Below are 9,039 nucleotides of genomic sequence, written 5' to 3' on the forward strand. Positions count from 1 at the left end.
TGCACAATTTTGATACATTTTGCTAAAAATTTGCAGAAAAACTTCCTTTTTTTTTGGTGTAATTTTGTCAATGGTTTTTCACTTTTAAAAAGGCCATTTTACTGCTCCCTCCCCCTCTCTTTTAACCAGCTCTAGTGCAGGGCAAATAGGGAAGAATAGAACATAGACAGTTCTGCAGAAACCCTACAAACTCCTCAGTCTTGGTTCTGCGGTTTACATTGTGGGAGGGAAGTTTATCACAGCACTAGGTACCAAACATCCCAAAACGTTTGAATTTATCTTTAAGTTCCTTTCCATCTCTGAGTACAGCCTGAGAATTAGCTCATAGAATAAAATAAATTAAAGATGGAGAAGACCAGCCAGGTCATGTAGCATGTGACTGTTCCCTGCAGTATAGTCTCTATCTGCCTTCTTCTAGTGATCATGCCTTTCACTAGTGACCATCTCCCATAGGATACCTCTTTTTCTTCAGTGTTCAGTGGGGGAATTACCATGAAATTAACTGAACATGTGGACCAAATATACCCAGCCCCTCCAGATATATTTAGTGTAGGTACCACAGGCAAATGCATACTTCCCTGTGCTACCACAGGGTATATTTGGCAATGAAGTTAGTGACACAAATGAAATCCATAGCAATATGTTAGTCTACAAGGGCTCAGTTTGGTGGCTAATGTGTCCCCTCATTTAGGATGCAAAATCCACCAATGGGAGCTCTAGCAGGATTGGTGTCTTGTCTCCTCTTCATACAACTGCGATTTTCTTTTTCGGACTTAGCTGTTTTTGTAATGTTTACTTTTTTTTATCAGATTGTACTTACAGAGGTATTAAAGTGATATCCTATTTGTTTCACTTGCATGCAGCATACATTTAACTATCTTCTTCCATGTGTGTATTAGTCCACTGATCCAGATTCTCAGCTGCAGCCAAGGATCATTTTAATGCAGCTGAGACCAGGATCTGCAAAGGGGTCATAAGCTACCTTTATGCTTCTCTGAGCCTGGGTCATCTGGGCTCCATTGCAGGCATAAACCAAAACAGCCCAAAGGTTGCTTTAAAGAGTATTAGTTGCAAATGGCTCCAAGAGACCAATATGGCAGTCAAAGATCACCATGGTGCACTGGTCATGTCCCCTTTTCCCTGGATATAGCTATTCCTCTTATGCCAGCAACTGAGAGTGTTGGGTGGGTACACAGTGGAGAGCCACCCTACCCAAGGGGAATCCTCCAGTGGCTGGAGAATCTGGCCCATGATGTTAGGGTCCAAATACTATATATTTGTGTACTATATTGTACTGGCTAAAACTGCAGCATGCTAATACAGTCTAAATATAGTATGATGTGACAGGTATCTTAGCTGCATACCACTGAGTAGGAATCTGTTTGTTTATATTCACATCTTTGCTAAATATTGCACAATGCACGCCTGCCTTGTGTTAGAAGGAAGTGAGGGTATGAGCTTTTTTTTTTTGGGGGGGGGGGGGGAAGTGTCCAACCTGAGGAAGTGAGAAGTGGAGATATTGCCTAATCACTTATTTCTCCAAAGCTCAAGCAGTAGACACTAGGGCAAGTGGACAGCTGCAAAAATAGTCTTTACAAATATTTTTCCACCCAGAAAACCTCTTATATTGGCAATATTCCCCAATGGCTCGTTTTAGCTAAATGGTCCCTTTATGCTGCCAAAAGATTCCACAATGGAACATAGACCCTGCCCCAAGCACTTGAAACAAATGTGGAAGCAGACAGGAAAAGCATGTAGTATAACTGTGACATGCTCTTGTTTATCTGTTCCACCTAGAAGATATGTTGAACTAGGAGAAGATTCCATTTGGTCCTCACAATTTGCTCTATGTAGAATGTGTTGTCATTGTCTGGTTTATATGTCACTTTGATCACTCTATATAAATTAAATTAATGGAGATATCCCATCTCCTAGAACTGGAAGGGACCTTGAAAGGTCATCGAGTCCAGCCCCCTGCCTTCACTAGCAGGACCAAGTACTGATTTTGCCCCAGATCCCCAAGTGGCCCCCTCAAGGATTGAACTCACAACCCTGGGTTTAGCAGGCCAATGCTCAAACCACTGAGCTATCCCTCCCCCCCTTTATGTGACCTATTAGTCCTCATCCTCAAAGGAAACTTGTACAACACTTTGAAAAATGAGCCTGCTAGACACTAAAAATCATAGTCTTGGTAAAGAGTGGATTTATGGTTTATTACAAAATCTGTAAACCACTAACCCCTCTTTTGTCCTATGACTACAGAGGTGTTAATGGGCCACTTCACCTTGAATGGTCCCTTAGAATATGTGCTAATTACTTATATTAAACTATATTTAATCTTGTGTTTAGGTGACCCTTAATTCTCTAATGTAGACATAACCTAAGTCAACTTTAGTTACACTGATCATAAGCAGTTTTAATTACATCCGTTGTGCATGGTCACACAACACTCCTTGTATTGGCGGAGTGCGGCCACAGTCGTCATTCTTGCATCGACAGAGCACTGCATTGTGGATAGCTATCTGACTGGGTGCAACTCATCACCTTCTGCCACTGGGAGCTTTGGGAAACAGATCGCAGTGCATCATGGAGGCATGCTCACTGTCAAATGATGCAGTTTTCTGTCCCATCATTCCATGGGCTTCCGACTTCATTTTGTGCTGTTTTTTAGCAGCCCTTGTAAACTGTGCACTCGCCATCACTGCCTGACTGCATGGGTCCGGACCTGACGACCTGTCTGGTGAGGAGCATTATGAACACAACGTGGCTGGTCCTGCAGTATTCCATGAGCTGCAAAACAGAGAGAATCGGTGGTGCCTGCCCTTCTGTCTTCCATGGAAACAAATAATTCAAGATTGCTGCTGGCATTCACAGAACAACTGCACACAGTGGACTGCACTGTACCATCTTTGATAATCTTTATTTGGTCAGGACCTCCTCCAGCTTGGGTGTAGGGATGGTCTGTCATTCGGCCTCCTGTCCATGGACCAGGCAAAAGTGTTTGACAAGGTGGACCATGGGTATCTCCTGGGCACTCCGCAGGCATTTGGCTTTGGGCCCTGGTTTGTGGGCTTTCTCCAGGTGCTGTACGCTTCCATGGAGTGTTTGGTCAAGCTCAACTGGACCCTGACCAAATCTGTCATCTTCAGTTGAGGAGTGCGCTAAGGCTGCCCACTGTCAAGCCAACTGTACACTCTGGCCACCACGCCCTTCCTCTTTCCTCCACAGGAGATTGACAGGTTTTATGTTCTGCAATCCAGAGTTACAGGTGGTCCTGTCAGCATATGCTGCTGATGTACTCCTTGTGGTGCAGGACTCAGGCCGACCTGGTGTAGCTGTTTACATGGTGGCCTCCTCCATCCAGGTCAACTGGGTCAAGAACTTTGGCCTGATGGTCGGGGGCAAGTGGTGGGCAGGCTCCTTACCACCTGTGCTGAAGGCCATCCCATGGAATGCAGGTCTGCTGCTACCTATCAGCCACCCATCTCTTCCTGTCAAAAAACTGGCACAACTTGGACAGGGTGGCTGAGCAGCTGCAGAGGTGAACAGGACTGCTCTGGTGCCTTTCCCTGCAGGAGCTGACACTAGTACTTAACCAGCTGGTCCTGTCCTTGCTCTGGCAGTGGCCCAATGCCCTAAGTCCAGCCCCAGGTACCCTGGCCCTCCTCCAGAGACTAAGTGGAGTTCTTTTGGGCAGGGCTGTACTCGGTTTCTGCGGGAGTTCTGAGTCTCCCCCTGGAGGAGGGGGGGACAGGGCGCGCTCCGCCTCTGCAATCAGGTCCAGGTCTTCCGCCTCCAGGCCCTGCAGAGACTCCTTTATGGTGCAGTTAGTTCGGTGTGGAACACTGGCACGCATTCCTCTGAGGGATTCAGCAACTCTTATCTCCATCTGAGGGGCCTTCTGTGAGATCTCTCCGAGCTGCTGGTCTTCTACCAGGGCCTCCCCCAGACCTGGGAGCTGGTTTCATTTTCAAAGACCAAGTCTGTGGTGGCTCCACTGCCTCGTGGAGCCCCTGCTACACAACCCCCAGCTCTGTGCATATGGCAGAGTACCCCTCTGATGCACTGGAGGTTGGTCTTGGCACGTACCACCATGATCCACAGACCTTCTGGACTACAACCGGGGGGACAGGATGGGTCCTGGTGCATACTCCAGGGGATGAGAGTGCTCCTCCTCTCAGGCTTTCCTTGAGCAGGTCCTGCAGGAGGGTGCTCACTGGCTGCCCCCTCCATACAACCCAAGCTGGCTGCATGACCTGCAGCCAGTTCATTTCTGAGCCGTACCTAGGAAATAGCTGTACACGCTTGTGCTCCATACCTTTCACTTCTTCACCCTTGTGTCCCACCCTGACACCAAGTGGCAGAACCTTCTACTACCTATGGAGGGTGAGCTGCCCTGGGGGGCCAGTTTGTATTTCACCCTGGTTCCACGGCCCGCCAGGGATATCAGTTGGCAGGTGCTTCATGGAGCTGTGAGGACAGGTGCGTACGTGGGATGGTTCACCCCCCCACCCCCTCCGACACATCTCCCTTTTGTGGTCTGACGGAGACCCTGACACATATTTATCTTGAGTGCACTAGGTTGCAGCCCATTTTCTGGCTCCTCCAGAACCTTCTCCTTAGGTTCTGGCTGCACTTCTTCCTGCACCTACTGATATTTGCACACCCTATCTGTCGTTCCATGAAATCGTGAGACCTCCTTATCAACCCCACCCTGGCCCTGGCCAAGGTGACCAGGTAATGTACCAGGAGGAGGATACTGGATGGGGAGATAAGCCCCACAGTCGCAGAGCATTTCCCCTCCTCTCTCAGATCATGTGTCTGGGCAGAGTTCCGCTAGGGCGCATCCACTGGCTCCCACAATACCTTTTGAGGAGTGGTGGGTGCTGTCTGGGGTTCTCTGCTCAGTGTCCCCCTCTGCCTCCCTGCTTTTGACCCTATGGCCCTCACATTTTTCATTAGTTGTCTCCTGAAATTCCTTGGGATCTAGGTCTGGTAGCTCCTCCCATTAGGTAGGGGGAGGGGCCTTTAACTGTGGGCAGGCTTGTGCCTGCCCATCCCTGGCTTCCAATAGGAGCTGGTGCCCAGCACTCTCACAGGCTTGTGTGTGTGTGGAAGGTGTGCCACAGTTGAAGTGATATCATCCTTGAGTTTGTAGAGAGCATGAAACATTAGCTCTGAATGGACTCAGCTGCCTCATTCCCCTCGATGGGTTCTAACACATATACCAATGATTGCACTTAAAATGTCAATATTCGTGCTTTTGCTTGCTCATCAGAGCATGACAGAATGAAAGAGGAAGTATCAGTATGAAGACCTACATAAACTACTCTGGGTGACCGCTCATTTTGGAGCCATAAGTGGGCGGGCTCGGGAGCAGTGTTTAATTTGTAATGAGAGAGGTGCCAGCGCTCAAGCAATGTTTTTTTTACTTTCATAACTGACACAGCAAACCCAGAGGGGCTGGGGCTATGAACCCCCAAGCCTACAGGTACTGGGGCTCAGCCCTGGAAAGCCCTGGCACAAATTGAGCACTGCTTGGGTTATTGTTGGGTTTCTCACCCCGCTTCCCCGGCAAGGAGGAACTAAGCCCATGCAGCTCAGCAGGTTATCAGAGTATTACTGAGGGGAAGTCATGTCCAAAACATCCATGGCTATATTTAAACCTCATTGAGGGGAAGCTGAGCTAAAACAGCATGCATGCTCATATGTTCATCTTTGCAACCTACTGAGAAGGGAGTTTTATCCTGGTATTCTGGGTGGATGCAGCTTGTTGGGTGAAGCTTGGAAGAGTATTACAGCCTCCTTAGTCGCTCCTCAGTTTCCCTCCTGTTCTTCCTACCTGCATCACTTCTGCCTTTCCTGGGTTTCTTTCAGTCACTGGCCAACTGATAAACAATACAAGAGACCTTCACTGGACAAAATGCTACCACTAAATTGGCTATGTCTACACTGGCACTTTTGTTGGCATAACTTATGTTACTCAGGGCTGTGAAAACACCATCCCTCTGAGCGACATACGTTACATTAACAAAGTGTCGGTTTGGACAGCGTTATGTCAGAGGGAGATGCTAAGCCTTTCTAGCATGGCTATTTTAGAGCTATCCCATCGTTATATGGCAAAAACAATTCTTTATAATTCAGCTATTCTTTTTTAACATGAGAAATTGTTTGATTTAAATAAGTATTCACCAATTTATTTCTTCTACAGCTTGTGCATTGAATGCTAGCGTGATAGCAATTGATGAGTTACTCAGTAACCGTGCCTAGTGCAATGGGGCCCCCATCTCAGGTCAGGTCTCCAGATGCTACTGTATTACAAATAATAAGAATGATGTTAGTATGTGATAATGGTCAAAAAGTTCAACTGTGAGCCTTACTTCACTCAGAGCCATAAATGTTCACTTCCAGAAATTGTAATTTAGCTCACAGTTAGATTGTGCATCTATTACACTCATTTAGCCTTGGTCTACACTACAGGGTTAGTTGAATTTAGCCATGTTAGATTGATTTTATAATGAATGGGTCTACACAAGCAACCCCGTTCTGTCAACCTAAAGGACTCTTAAAATCGACTTCTGTACTCCTCCCTGGCAACCTAAAGGGCACTAAAATCGACCTTGCTGTTGCAGCTACTTTCACAGAGGGAGGGAGGGGAGAGTGACGACATGTACCCAAAACCACCCATGACAATGTTTTTGCCCCATCAGGCATTGGGAGCTTACCCATAATTCCAATGAGCAGCGGAGACTGCGGGAACTGTGGGATAACTTCCCACAGTGCACCACTCCATGAGTCGATGATAGCCATGATAGTGAGGATGCACTCCGACGACTTAATGCACTTAGTGGGGACGTACACAATCAACTGTATAAAATCGATTCCTAAAAATTGACCTAATTTCGTAGTGTAGACATACCCTAAGTGAGCACATTAGAGGCTGATCCAAACCCTACTGAAGTCAGCGGGAATCTTGCAGGAGTAGTTCCATTGACATCAAAGGAACTATCCATGTGAATTAGCCCTCCCCAAAGTAAGGGTTAGATAATCTAGACCTTAATATTTGTTACCCCTCTTGTAGTTTCCTCTGTTGGGGATCAAGTGAGGCAGCTTTACAGGGCAGGATTTGAAATGTCCCTCTATCACAGCCTGTATTATTGTTGAAGTATTCCCCTGTGAAACCCACCAACTTGGATATATTAACTGAGTGACCTATGTGTTGTGTGGTGCTGTCACCTTTGTCCAGCCTGTCCTCGTCCGTCCCTCCACAAACACAAGTCGATGCCACACCATTCTATTGTGTTGTGAGTATGTTCTTTCCATTTATGGCCAAAGAGTTTTCTCATGGGATTGGCCCAGCGCGTTTTTGGTCTGCCTAGCAGTCGCTTGTAGTCTCTGGGGATCCAGTCACTGATGCGGGTTGCCCACCTATTGTCTTACCTGTGTACTACATGACCTGTCTCTTCGCTTTGCGTCGTATATTGCCTGCACCACTTCGGTCACCTCTGTACGCCTTCTGATCTCATTTGGTATATGATCACGGAGCAGTAGCTTACATGTTCACCTTTCCATTGCTCTCTGGGTGACAGTGAATTTTTCTTCCTCCACTTCTATTGTTGACCAGTTTTCTGCTCCATATATCGTTGCTGGCAGAACAATGAAGTTGAACTGCCCATGAAGAAAAGGAAAAAACTGTTTATCATCCATTTGAGACAACTTTATTTTGTTGAAACTTGCCCACCCCACGCCTTTCGCCTCCTACTGCATTCCCCTTTGAATGAGTTCTCTGCTCAGCTGCTGACCCGGGTAAATATATTTGTCAACTTCTTTGATTTCTTTCCCATTTACAAGTGATGATTCCTTCTGCACAAAGCTCATCCCGCATCCACTTCCTCTTCGACATGTTCACTTCCTACCTGATGTACGGAAGTGTTTGCAGTTGCTGCAATTTGTTCTCCAGTCCTGCTGTGTCCTTTGCCGGTATTATACAGTCGTCAGCAAAAAGAAGATGAGTTAACTGTTCTCCATCAATTCTGATTTCTTCTTCCTAGTTTAATTTCTTGACTAGCAACTCCAGTACTGTTGCAAACAGCTTTGGTGAGATTGTTCCCTTGTCTGACTCCTCTGCATATAGTAATAATGCAGGGGACATTGAATAATGTTATCTCTGTCGAGCAATTGCGGTTATTTTCCTCCAGCAGGTCAATGTACCTCAGATCTATTCAGATTTAATTGAACGCGTTGAATGCAGCATTAATCTCTACCGGGTCAAATGCCTTTTTGTAGTCGACAAATGCAATACACAATGGTACTTTGTATTCCTTGCATTTTTTTATAAGCTGTCGAACTGAGTGGATGTGATCAATTGTTGAATACCCTGAGCAGACACCAGCTTGTTCTCTGCTTTTGTGCATTTCAAGATCCTTCTTAATCTGAGTATGATGCGGGTGAAGACTTTATATGCTTGTGAGAGGAGTGTCATCAGACAGTAGTTGCTCAGGTCTTCTGGATCGCCTTTCTTCATCAATAGTATTTTTGATTTCTTCCATGCATCTGGAACATGCTTGCTATTGATGTAGATGGTGAACCATTGCACCAACGCTTTGAAGAGTATCTTCCCCTGCTTTCAGATATTCCAGCCAAACATTGTCCACCCCCGGGACTCTTCCCTCTCTTTGTTATGAACTGAATATTCAGTTTCTTCCCAAATAACATCGGGAACTTCTTCTGTAACCTGCTGTCTTGACAGTGTACACTGGACATTGACATGTGAGGAGTAGAGATCGTTATAGAATTTTGTACATATTTCATTCATCTTGCTCCTTTCCGATGTCCTTTCACCATTTTCATCTTTCAGCACTGCCGCAATAATCTGTTTCAGCCTAACATCCTCATTCTACCTTCTTCAGACTTCTCCAGATCAGCCAGAGTGACTGCACAGAACTGAAATTTGGAACATAAACTTTCAAACGTCACAAAAAATGGAGAAAAATGCATGACTCTAGCCAGCCCTTTCTTCTCTTCTATTTAATTTTGAAG

The sequence above is a fragment of the Trachemys scripta genome, chromosome 2, assembly GCF_013100865.1.
Source record: "Trachemys scripta elegans isolate TJP31775 chromosome 2, CAS_Tse_1.0, whole genome shotgun sequence".
In the NCBI taxonomy this organism is placed as follows: domain Eukaryota; kingdom Metazoa; phylum Chordata; order Testudines; family Emydidae; genus Trachemys; species Trachemys scripta.